Source organism: Canis lupus, chromosome 32 (genome assembly GCF_011100685.1).
Source record: "Canis lupus familiaris isolate Mischka breed German Shepherd chromosome 32, alternate assembly UU_Cfam_GSD_1.0, whole genome shotgun sequence".
Taxonomy (NCBI): Eukaryota; Metazoa; Chordata; class Mammalia; order Carnivora; family Canidae; genus Canis; species Canis lupus.
Window position 1 is genome coordinate 20,214,223 of NC_049253.1, and position 14,034 is coordinate 20,228,256.

Here is a 14,034-nt window from a genome sequence, read left to right on the forward strand (position 1 = left end):
AAGAATGATATAGTTTCATTGAGGGTGATAGAGGCAGTAAGGGAGGGGATCTCCTTGTAAACAATATGCTTTTTCTCATGACAGGGACTTTTTTCTTAAATTAAAACAGTACAATTTATCTTTCCTAATAAACCCTTTCTGCCTTTTCCTCCCATGACTTACTCTGGTCTTCAACCACAAATACCATACAAGGTTAAATGAGAAACAGTGAATAAAACAATGTGGTTCAAATACATTGAATGAGAGTAATTATACTAGTATAATTTTTTAAAAAGATTTTATTTATATATTTGACAGAGAGAGATAGAGAAAGCACAAGCAGGGGGAGCGGTAAGCAGAGGGAGAAGCAGGCTTCCCACTAAGTGGAGAGCCTGATGTGGGATTTGATTCCAGATTCTGGGATATTAATCTCAGCTGAAGGCATATGCTTAACTGATTGAGCCACCCAGGTGCCCCTATAATTTTTTAATTAAAGTATTTTCATGTCACTGAGCTTATTTATGTACCACTATATTTTTCTATACCCTACAAAATAACATTGGAAATATTTTTCTAAAAATAAAATTTCATATGTTGTTTCTTTAATATCAGAAGTATGTCAAATAGCTGTCTTTATCTTTCACCCCAATAATGAAAGGTGAGTTTACAAGTAGATAATAATTGGAAAGTAGAGTAGTTTATATGCATTTGACAAGGAAATTAATCTTTTATTTGTGAACCAGCGATAGCATTGCAAGTTTGGAATGTCGAATTCTTGGTAATAACAGCAATACTGTTACTTGCCTTCACGTATTTTGCAGCTGGGCACTTATACATTGATTGAGCATTGTGGTTGATTACACTTTTGGAACAATTTGGTGGTAATGAATCTTATGCGAAAGTTTAATATTCAAATGATGCTCTGGTGACTTTCTAGGTCCTAATCTAAGCAAAGAAGTAACAAGATTTAAAAGCATAGCCAAACTTTGTTAGTGAAATGCTCTCTGGCATACATTTGTCTTTCTCTTCCTAAAATGAATAGCGATGCATCCCAAATCTATTTCGTGGAAAAAAAAAAAAGTTTTGTATTAATATCATGCATAATTCAATAAGACCACTTCTGACGTTTAAAAAAAACTTACAGTAGGTGCTAAAGTAAGTTTTTAGGAAATAATATTACCAAATTTAGGAAAAACACAGTCATCACTTATTACAAATTCTGCATGTCCCACATGCATAAGATATATACAAACGGACAATCATGTACCTTGCAATTTCTTGATCTGCTATTCTTATTCATATAGACTATAGATTTTTTTCACTCTCTAGAAATACTGAAATAGTAAATATGAAAAAACCCTCTTTTTTTACTCATAGGCCTGTAAAACTCATCTGATTTAATAAAGAAAGAAGAAAGAACAAGAGAAAGGGAGTGGAGAGGAAGAAAGTTTAAAGAGAGCTGTGGAAGGTGAAAGGAAAAAGAAACCACAATGTTAAACTAAAACTTTAACATTCAACTCCAAGTTGGGTCTTGATTTAACCTACTAACGTTGTGATTGAAACTCAAATGCCCATCACAAATATGAATGTCTTTTGTTCCCAACAATTTACAGCATTTTATGGCCTATTTCATTGCATCATAAATGTCATAATGACCAAATGTTCCATGAAATGTCATAAAATGACATGAATTACAGCTCTCATCTAGGTCTACGCCTGGAAAACCGAGTTTCTGGCTCATGCTCAGGTAACGTGCTTTTTGTGTTTGAAATCTCTGTGTACTGTGACACTGAGTTAGTTAATTTTATTTTATAGTCCGAATGTAGTATGGTTCTCCGTTGAAAAGTAATTCATTTGTCTGGAGAGTATATTCATAACTGAATTAAGTATCTCCCAATTATAATGCTCTTATTTCTTTAAATACCAGCTATTTAAAGATTCTTAAAAATCTCACAGTAACAACGTTCTCTGGCATGATAATGCTTTGCAACTAATGTTTCATTTTTAGTGTTAGGACATGTGCTGCTCTGGGACATATTAAGGTGTATGAGATTTTATCCTACTGTTCAAATTCAGTAATAACTGCCATGTTCTTTGGCCACCTCATTCTCCCATTAATCCTGCGCATGACCAGAATGTAATTTGATAGTTTCTAAACATAAAGAAAAAGGGAAAAGGTCATAATAATACTATTCACACAATTGTTCTGTCTATACTTGGATTACTAACCCTGTTTTCACAAGTTGGTTTTACTACTTAGCTTTGATGCAGGTGGAAGATTTAGTGTACTAGCTAAAAACAGTTTTTGAAATGTTAATTTTCTCTTTATTTCAGCATTTTCTATCATTTTGTTTCCTTTTTTCTTAATCTAAACAAAGAAATGATGCCACCAATAGACAGGATTTTAATGTACCTATTCATTTATTTAACATGTATTTATTGAGTCCCTTTGGAATCTGGGGGTTGTGACTTGGAAGAAGATATAAACATGAGAGTTGCTGTCTCTGCTTTTATAACACTTACCCAAGATCTCAGAAAACAAATATGTAATCCTAAATTCAGTTTTAAGTGTCCAGGTTTAGTAAACTAGTGGGTTTTCTATAGAACACCATTATTCTGGACCCACAGAGAAGTAACAAAAGAAATATTTAAACCAGCATTTTCAATTCTGCAAGCTATTCCTTTTTACTTCCTAGTGAATTTTCTCTACACTTTACCACTGAATAAATTACAGGCAACCTAATTTAATCCATCCTTCTCAGTAGGAGCGCATCATTGTGAACAACTGATATAACTGTAACAAGGAACACTTAGCTACTCTCAATTTACCAGTCTTATTCAGTACATTCCTCTGATAGAGGACAGTAAGGAATAACAGAATTTCCTGAGCAATGTACATCCTGGGCCTCTGCATTTATCTAATTCTCTCTCTTACTCCTACTTTCCTCAACAAAACATTTGTCTCATATCTTTCAACACCCACTTAATTATTCACGACTTGGTTTACTGCCAATCCCTAGCCTGACATACAATAGCCATCCAATAAATTAATTGACACAGTCCCCAAAATAAGCTATAGAAAGTTAAAAAAAAATGTACAGAAATGTGGTTTGTTCCATTTGGCATGACACTTTTACCTATAAGGACTATTGTGTTTTTTTCAAAATAATTATTTACTTCTATGTAGAAAGCAGCTAAAATGCTTTTAAAAAAAATTTGTTAGGGTTAGACAAAAGAGCCACAAAATAATGGGATTTGTCACATTGGAGGCTTATGTGGTTGGACAATGAATTTTAAGGCAAATATAGGTGCTTAGCTTATTATAATGCCCCAAGAGAAAATCCTAAAGCCCAACTCAGCAACAATAGTCAGAGTTTATATAAGGCAATTTATATATTCCAGGGGGGGAAATTACTATAATGCTTGGGGCACTTTATAATGTGGAAAAATACAGTGAGAAAGATTGTCAGCCTAATGCTTCAATAGTGCTAAGTATATATGTGAATAATTCCCTTGACTTCAATCTTTCTAAAATGGATCTTAATCACCAAAGAAAAGACTGGAAGAAAAATGTCTGTTTCGGGGTTTTGTAAAGTTCTGAAACTTTCCATTTGCATTCATTTACCTAAAATCTGCTTGTCATGCCAATACAATTTATATTTGTTTTCTCAATAATTATTTTTATTTTTAGCATTTCATGAAAAAGTCTTACATTTGGGTAAATTTAGACTTTGAACTCTCTGTGGTTTTATGATTAGTAATTCCAACTATAAGAACTTCTGATTCAGGAAAAAAGAATTTAGAGAAGAAGTATTTATGTGTTGAAGGAAAAGTATTGGGTAATAACAAAAGAGATATTTGGCCTTGTACAAACAAGCCAGTGGAAATATTTACAATAGAGAGAGAACAATATATTAAAATTTGCACAATCGTGTTTCCTATATGGTTTGTTAGCTTTTGGTATATCTTTTAATCTTTCTGTTTTATGTGGTCTCTTAATGTCATAGTTTTACATTAGCATTTTTTATAATTTTTAAAAAGAAATTCAAATATATTTACAGAATGTTTTACTTCATCAATGGCATTATGCTAGGGATAGTAAAGGATATAAAGATAAAGAAGACAGTCTATTTCATGAGAGAGCTTAAGTGGTCTATAAAGAGGGAGAGCTCAGCACATTTAATAAAGAGATGAAAAATTCAGAGTTGGAATACGGTAGATATTCTGAATGTTAAGTACACTTTTATTTTCAAGTATGCTAAAATTTTCAATTGTTAATAATTGAAGAAAAAAACATTATGGGTTCATCTCCAAACATGAGTAACAAATATATGTGCATTCATTATAGTCCATTATTTCTCAGTTCCTTAGTTTTGAAAGAGCAAAACACAGGTAGAGATTTTCAGGCCTTTTAAAACATATACAAACACTTTTTTGTATATGCAAAATTTGGTTGTCTTCTCTATCTTAACATTTCCTCTTGAAGTCTATCATTTCTTCAAAGACAAAATTAACATTAAAAGTTTATTGTTTGGCTATAGCCTGCGATATTTAAAACTCATGAAAACTGAATGAAAGTCAAATTAGACTTGAATGAGTTGAGAGAATAGCACCCAGATAATAATATTGTTATAAGAAAAATTTTTACATATGCTCTTTTTATCTTAAAGCAGAGGGGCATTTATTGTTTGGGAGAAAATTTACAGTTTGGAAAATTGCTTAAATAAAACTCTTCCTTTCATTTTACTTGCTTGGCCAGATCCAAAGAATTCTCCAACTGCATCACTTTGTTAATTCACTGAATTAACTGAATTCATAGACTATATGCTATGTGGCAAAGTCTACATTAAGTGCTGGATCTTCAAAGGTGAAGAGTCTGGTCTCTAAACTGAAGGAACTTACAGATGAGATGAGACTGGGGGAAACACAAGTAAAAAAGTATGCAAATGTAACATGGGAACTAAATTTTACCAACCCTTCAAGGAAGCTATAGTTTTTTAATTTTAATTTTTCCAGACCTTCCAACAAATTCTCCAAGTTGAGCAAAAACCCGGATAGCAAACAACAGAAAGAATGCAAAAAAAGAAAAGAGCATCTTCATATTTAAGCAAAGATGTGAAGCTCAAAGAATTAGGAAGTACAACCTATCACTGTATTAATGAAAAAATACCTTATAAAGGAATCGCATGACTTCAAAAATTAGTTGATATAAGGAAATCTATTAATGTAATTTTTACAAAAACAAGTTAAAGAAGAAATAAAATAGTATCATGATATTGATCGCTATATCAAACTGTGTTACGAAGTTTAGTACCCATTAACTAAAAAAAAAATTGAAAACAAAGAATGGGAGCACCTCTCAGAAAACTATTGCAAATCATATATTTTGGTGATATGTTAAGAGTTTTTTTTTAACTGCAGTCAGGAACAATACATACATATTACTCTCATATTTCCTCTTCAGTGTTGTGCTAGACATTTGCCAAAATGTAAATAAACCTGGTTGATAAATTAACTCTTCCTAAAACTATTATTTAAATCCCTTTAATAATGCTTTATGTATTCTTAGTTCTTAGATCCTTGAATTTATCTTGAGATCCTTTACGGTGAAGATTAGGTTGGATTTTTTACCACTCTCCCCCCAAAAGAATCCTCAAACATAGGAGTTTGTAATACAAAAGGCTTAATATTAATTGCTTGTGATTTGGAATCCATTTTCCTATAGAAACTGTTTCTGGACTAGAAAATAAAACCTATTAATACTAGGGAATGAACTTAATGAGAAAAAGAAACTACATTCTATGTAAGTGAAAGAATACTGAAATAGTGAAATAAAACAATGTTGTGCTACAAATAATAAATATTAAATATATAAATAAAACAAATAATCGAGAAATTTCAATTTTCCTTAGATGCTTGTATTTGAAACAAGTAAGGTGAGTGTCTAGGTAATAAAAATCAACTGCACTTCTCTTGTTTTGTTTTGTTTTTCATGTACAATTTCACTTCAAAAGTGAGTTTTTTTAAATTATCGAAAACATTTTAATTATTTTAAAAGAAGTTTATATTTATCAAGTATGATGCCAGTCTTTCACTGGCTTACAACAGATTTTTCCAAAAATAAGCAAATGACTGAATTTACATAACTGAGGAAAAAGTCAAAGGACAGACAACAGAGAATATACTTGAATGAGGTCATTTCATGTAGTATTGAAGTTAAGACAACCTTCATGGAGAGTATTTGTTCCCCTGCCTTGAGAAGGAGGAAGAACTAGGAGTTAGTTGGTTCTTTTGCCAACCAATAGGTTGTATCAGCAGAGGTCACCTTGGTTATTATTCAAAGCAGGTGTGAATAGTTGAGATAAACATGGAGATTTGCAAATAGTCATTTGAAACTATAAAACATTATCCAGATGGACACTAGCAAAGTTTTGACAACTGTATAACTAAATGGACTAATATTTATAACAATTTTGCTAGAATTAAAATATATGGATTAGCATGCTGCTGCCAAATATTAGAGGTCTGTTAACCAGCCTCAGTCTAACTTGCCAGACAGCAGTAATTTGTTATTTTGGAGTAAAAGCTAACTTAAATGTAATGTGTTTCATTTCTCCTTTTAATTGAGCTGTATAAGACTAGCCTTATTTAAAAATATGTTTATATAATCTGTTCAACAAACTATTTTTAGAGTACTTAGTGTCGGTATTCAACAAAATGCACATAGTTTTTGCTGTTTTGGACTGATATTAAACAAGCAAACAGAAATAAATCCATAGTTGAAATGTGAAAAATGTGATGAAGGAAAAGAATAGGATGCAATAATACACACTAACAGGGAGAACAACTTTTAGGGGAGGTGGCTATGGATGATCTTATACAAATGGCATTTGGCTGCTGTCCGAAAGGTGACTAGGAGCTCTCTATGTGCAGAAAGAGAGGATGTACATTTCAGTGCATTAATAGTAATAATAATAATAGTTCAACAATCAACTTAGATGAAGGAAGAGCTAGTGGAGAAATTCTAGGTTGGCTGGACGGTATTTGAGCAATTGGGGTAGTGACAGGAGTAGAAGTTGAAGCCAGGTCATGATGGTTTTACTGTATTCTGAATATAATGAGGAGGAGAAGGCCGTGATACTATTACAGCCACTTTCCCCGCCAGCTTGGTTCTCTCTGCAGCTGACTGGCGTTGTCTCCTGGCTGGGGAAGGGGGTGAGGGGGAGCAAGAAGCGGGGGGCGCGGGGAGAGCGTGAGAGGGGCACGTTCTGGGGGAGCCGCCCCTGAGGCCCCGGCGCACACCGACCCAGGCCAGCTGGCCCTCCCTCGCTAGCGAACTGCTCCAATTTTGTGTTTTACTCACCACCCAACCCTCATCTCCTCAGTCAGTGGCTTTGTTGTTTGAAAGAAATAGAAGAAGGGACGCCTGGGTGGCTCAGTGGTTGGGCACCTTCCTTTGGCTCAGGTCATGGTCCTGGGATCAGGGATCGAGTCCCACGTCGGGCTCCCTGCATGGAGCCTGCTTCTCCCTCTGCCTGTGTCTCTGCATCTCTCTCCGTCTGTGTCTCTCATGAATAAATTAAAAATAAATAAATTAAAGAAAGAAAGCAATAGAAGAAAAGGAGTGATGTGACCAATTACATCTGGTCCTCCTGCATTGTGGCTTGGTAGGCATTTGCAGAGAGGAAAATATGATAAGAAAACTGATTTTTTTTTTGAGGGGGGGGTGGGGGAGGAAGGTGGGAAATAAACAAGGTCTTCCATTTTCTACAATTTTTTTTAATAAATTTATTTTTTATTGGTGTTCAATTTACCAACATACAGAATAACACCCAGTGCTCATCCCGTCAAGTGCCCCCCTCAGTGCCCGTCACCCATTCACCCCCAACCCCCGCCCTCCTCCCCTTCCACCACCCCTAGTTCGTTTCCCAGAGTTAGGAGTCTTCATGTTCTGTCTCCTTTTCTGATATTTCCCACACATTTCTTCTCCCTTCCCTTATATTCCCTTTCACTATTATTTATATTCCCCAAATGAATGAGAACATACAATGTTTGTCCTTCTCCGATTGACTTACTTCACTCAGCATAATACCCTCCAGTTCCATCCACGTTGAAGCAAATGGTGGGTATTTGTCGTTTCTAATGGCTGAGGAATATTCCATTGTATACATAAACCACATCTTCTTTATCCATTCATCTTTCGATGGACACCGAGGCTCCTTCCAGTTTGGCTATTGTGGACATTGGATAAAGGGCTAGTTTCCAAGATCTATAAAGAACTTATTAAACTCAACACCAAAGAAACAATCCAATCATGAAATGGGCAAAAGACATGAAGAGAAATCTCACAGAGGAAGACATAGATATGGCCAACACGCACATGAGAAAATGCTCCGCATCACTTGCCATCAGGGAAATACAAATCAAAACCACAATGAGATACCACCTCACACCAGTGAGAATGGGAAAAATTAACAAGGCAGGAAACCACAAATGTTGGAGAGGATGTGGAGAAAGGGGAACCCTCCTGCACTGTTTGTGGGAATGTGAACTGGTGCAGCCACTCTGGAGGGAAGAGTGGTGTGTTTTTAGCCCTCTCTGGAACTTTAAATGAAAACATGAGTTCTGTGCCATGGAAGGAGACAAGGCCAAATCTGAATCTTTGGAGCTGCCCCAGGCAGCACCTCCATAAACCTACCATGAAAAACAGGGCAGGGAGCTTTGTGGCCTCAATAACATCTTCCAGGACAGCAAGGTCTTCATATCAGAAATGCTGCAAGAGATTTTCCCAGGGCTATCTCCAAGCACCATGGTGAACCTCCACAAGAAGAGCATAGTAGGAAATGGGAACTATGAAGTGAACGTCCTTTATGGCAGCACTTCAAACCATAGGCTATGCAGCAGAGTGGTGGAACAAGCCTGGGGATGTCAGTACCGCTGCTCTCACTAACATCATGGGTTTCATCATGAATCTGGCCTCCAGCCTGTGCTGGGGTCGACTGAAGTTGCCTCTCAAAAAGCAGCACTGGCTCTGGTTTGAGAGGCAGGAGGTGCCTACTTCAACCTCAACTCCAAACTGAAGATGCCTGAGTAGACTGGAGGAGAAAGCCAGCTCCGGAAATTTCTAAAACATCACTTGGGAGGAGAGAACTGTGAACTCCTGCTGGTGGTGCTAGACAGGTGGAGGCCCATTAGAGTGGGAGCACTGATTTGTAATGTAGCTCTACCCAGCTGTCCCTCACCTCAGCCCCCCACGCCTCTGTAATATGCTGTAGCCCGTACAGTGGGTCTGCCCCTGCCACTTCCCCAAACATCTCCTAGGGTTTTCCTCTCAGATTTTACAGTGGGGGAAAAAAAGTTATAAGATAGTCTATTTTATTTTATTTTATTATTTTTTTAAGATTTTATTCATTTATTCACAAGAGACACACAGAGAGAGGCAAACATAGACAGAGAGAGAAGCAGTCTCCCTGGGGGGAGCCCGATGCAGGACTGATCCCAGCACCCCAGGACCATGCCCTGAGTGGAAGGCAGGCACTCAACCACTGAGCCACCTAGTAAAATTTTACTCATGCTGTTAAGTCCAAAAAATGTGGGAAGAAATCGCAGGAGCTTACAGATGAAGTGGTCTATATGCCAAGGAACTAGAATTGCAGAATCTGTCATTATATATAACAGAAACAAAACAAAGGAAATTTATGAATACACGCAACAGAAAAAGTTAGTGACTGATCTAGTTTCAGACACATGAATCCAGGGGCTTAAACAATGACTACAGACAAAGCTATGTTTCATCATCTCTAAGCTGTTTTTATGTGTGTGATTGTACCTTTCACACAGACTGATACGTATGGCCAACAGCATCTCTGAGTTTATATTCTACAAGCTAAGTGACCCCAGCAAGAGAGTAATCTTTCCTCAACAAGTCCCATAATAAGTCTCCTTTAAGTGCAGACCAGAAACCCATCCTTGAACCAATCGCTGTGGTCTGGGAATAGAATATCCTGCTTGTCTAGGCCTGGCTCACAGCCCAGCCTTCAAATAGGCATGGGGTTAGGCATTTCTGAATCATACTGGCTCAAAGTGGCTGAGGGTACAGAAGTCATTCACTAAGAGAAAACTAAGATGATGTTATTGGACAAAGTAGAAATGTACACTGGGTGGGAGACAGATATGGAAGTGGGGGATTACAGAGGCAATCAGGATACAGACCGGAAGAAATTGAAGGATGAGAGATGGATTCAAGTGGGATTTCTAAACACAAGTCTGAGAATAGGATTAATTATATATTCCTGATCTCCACTCAAGGTCTACTGAATCTGAAACAGAAATTCTAGGGGCGTGTCCTATCAATATTCATTTAAAAATAAGAATAAAGTGATTTTTCACCACTCTAAAGTTTGAGAACCACTGGATTAAAATTGTAGCCATGAGAAGGCTTGAGTCTCTCAGTAATTCACTGTGTAGACTTTCTGTGAGTTGTGAATTTATACTATTTTTATGTTGCTTATTATAAAAAAATAATGAGCACAAAATGGACCTACTACATAATACTAAATGTTGGTATTATGCACTTCTATTAGTGCATTTGTATGTAGAAAAATAATTGACCAAAATCTATTTAATATCAGAAATATCTCTTGGAGGTATTAATCTCAGAAGATTGTCTCCACATAGTAACTTAGAATAGATGAATTGAGTTTTTGAAAACATGGGTAAAAACTTAAAAACGAATACCCATGAGTGTCTTTGAACCTGAATAAATTGCCAAGATTTTGCTTTGACTCTGAATTTCTTACTCTGCTTAGACTGTAGTCAAACATTTAGCTCTCCCTCAGTGTCAAATGTGTTGCAAATCCTAGATATTTTATTGCAAAAACAGCTTATTGATGGTTACTATGAACTCTGTTGAGATTTAGCCACCAGGTGTCAGTAAGACTTGCAAAACAATAGGTTTTTGCAAAGTACAGTGATTCTGTTCATTCAGTCTCTGGGAACAAATTAATATAGTCTTTGGTTATATCTTTTTTTTTTTTCTTTTCAGGAAAAGAAAGGCAATCCGTTGACAGACCCATGAACACAGCCAGAATCTAAGTCCTTCCCCCTCCCCCCCCACTACACATCAAAGCCTTGCTTCACCACACTTTCAGAATATGGACTGGGTTTTAAATTTCCAAGAATCGAGTACTTCAGTACTTCAAGATTCACAGTGAGTGAGGAGGTTTAGCCCAACCAGAACGAAAAGGATACATCTGAAGAAGGTGATAAGAAGACAGGGTATCTTGTCAAATAACATGTAAACTCCATGATAGGTCAATTAACAAGGAAATAGTAGAAAAGGTGAGTACTAGTAGACTATGATATTGCCAAAAGCAATAGGCTGGGACAATTGTGAAACTTAAATAAAATGTAGTCTTTTGAAACTATTCATCCAAACTTTTGTATTAGCATTCTCATGTATTCTTGTTGTAATTGCTATTATTATTGTCTGTGACATTAGCTTTTCCTCTTCTGTTGTTGCTTATAAGACTTAAAGATAAATTAATTTGACCCTTGTGACAAGTCCCTGAACACCTGAGTTTATTTCTCTTATTTCATATAAACTTTGCATTAAAATTTGAAATTAAGGGTGTCTGGTTGGTTAAGTGTCTGACTCTTGATTTCGACTCAGATCGTGATGTCATGGTTGTGAGATCAAACCCCACTTCAGGCTCTGCCCCCAGCTCAGAGCCTGCTTAAGATGGTCTTTCTCCCTCTCCTTCTGCCCCTCCCCGCCTTACTCTTTCTTTCTTTCAAAAAATTTTTTTTTGAAATTAAAATTTTCGAAGCATATCGTATCAATGATACCATTACCAAGAAATATTCTATTTCCTATTGTTCTGGCAGAGATGAGATTTTTGTGAAATGTATTAACTCTCATCTTCTTGATAATTACTTGAATAGTCACTGTGTTCTGACAAATCATTTGGTTCAATTCCTGTTCACTCTGAGTTTCCTCAGAGGCAGATATTTCAAGCACTTGGTGTAGCCAGCCTATCTAGTTAAAGTCTGAACAAGGTCATATAGTCTGTTGACTCATATGGCAATTCCTTGTGTAGAACACAAAATTCTACATCATCTTTGAATCAAATCCAATAGAGCAAGATCCCAGCTGTCCTAGTGTCTGTTGAAAGCATAAGATTGACCTAGTTTAAATCGTTTCACGGAGTTATTTTGGAGAATTAGTCTTTAAGACTGCAAGAATAAAACAAGTTTATTTTAGAAAATTTGACAAATGAAGAAAATACTAAAATGAGAAAGAAAAGCAACTATTAATATTTTGACCTACAACTCTCTCAAGATTTTGTTTTATCTTACTTGTTTCAGTGTTTACAGTATTTTTAAACACAGCAGAAAAAAACTTCTAATTTTGTATCAGAAATTACCTATTTCAGAATGAATGGAAAGACTTTATAGAATGCCTTTTCTCAGGATAATAAATGGTAAGCCGCAGTGACCAGATTGTATTGTTCCTATGCCTTGGCAGGGTGAAGTCCCTGACAGCTACTGCCAGACATAAAGCACTAACATACATCTTTTTTCCTCCTTCAAATACAGCACATTTGTAGAAATTGAAGCAGGAAAGAATTATTGCATAAAAAGAAGTATGTGACTGGGAGAAAGGTTTAAACATCTTTGAATGCTCTATAAACTAGGTCCAGTATTATAAGGGTGTGACTTATTTTCCTCTAGTTACAAAAAAGTCTGGGTCTGTAGGGAGTGAATGATTGCAATACTGCTGAGTATCATGTTTTCTCCTTAGTGTGCACCTGCTGTTTTGCCTCAAGGCTTCATCACACTTTGGTTGGTGGACATTCTATTGATATTTGACAAATTGAAAAAAATAGTTCCAGTGCTTTCAAATCTTTCCATATTACCTTTTATTTTGTGCTGTGTTTCAGTGAGAATGTGAGGAGAGGTTAATCAGACATTCATAACTTTCTGACATTTTACCCAGGAGTCCCTCTTTACCATCACTATGGATATTCTCATTCTGAGTCATTAATGGGCACTTTTCCTCTTGTGGCTTTTCAGTATGAGTCAGTCAAATGCGTTTCTAGTGCCTATCACTGTGTCCAGGATGGAGCAGATACTGAAAAAAAATATGGAAAGAGGCAATAAAATGTTTTTTTTTAGGAGATACAGATCTATACCAGATATTATTAATACAAAAGAAATCATATTTTTGGTTTATCATGTTTCATCAATGTAGTTGGGACATCTGGTAGATGTGATTCAAGGCAGACACACAATATACGTGAGTGGCAAGAGGCATGCACAAATCTGAATGATAAACATTAGACAGGATTATAACAAGGCAATATCACACATTTAGATTATATACAACATCAGTACAATTTCATTCTGGGCAACGAATAATAAGAGAACTAGAACTTAATGTTTGGTATGAGTGGGTGAATGGAACCCCAGTTGACAAAAAGTGATGTTGTCAAGAAGGAAACCATACTATGATAGTATGTAGTGGAGAAATTAGATCATAAATTGAACTTTGGTTATACTCGAACTGTAAGGTTGGAACATGACCTGGGAATATCACTAGATTTATCACTTTTGATGGTTTTCAGATTGCTTAGGCAGCCAGGATGCCCTTTTAAACTCTCCATCTGACTGACTGTCTGCATCCTTTCCTACAGAGCACAGGACTCGGCTACAGTGATCCCTGCATTTATCATGTTCAGATGTGTCTATTTCAATGTGTTTTTCCAAAACTAGAACAGAAAACCATGTGGAGATTGCAGCTGGTACCCGATACAGTACCTCACCTCATGGTATAAGATAATCTTCAAAAGAACATTACTCAGACTCCCATGTACACAAAAACAAAATATCCCCTAGAGAGGATTATCTAGCTCGCTGCATGAATATCCAGTTAAATATTTTTCCAAAGTGACCTGTAACTTCTGGAAAACCCCATGAATATCCTAAATATTACTCTTTTAAGAGAACTTGTAACTTATCAGGATATTTTGTGATTCAAAATACCTAAATTCGAAA

General features: G+C 36.0%; 1 pseudogene; it reads left to right on the forward strand.

Annotated features, from left to right (window-relative positions):
• Nucleotides 1–8,597: 8,597 nt before the first annotated feature.
• Nucleotides 8,598–10,211, forward strand: LOC100684647 (annotated as a pseudogene).
• Nucleotides 10,212–14,034: the final 3,823 nt, after the last annotated feature.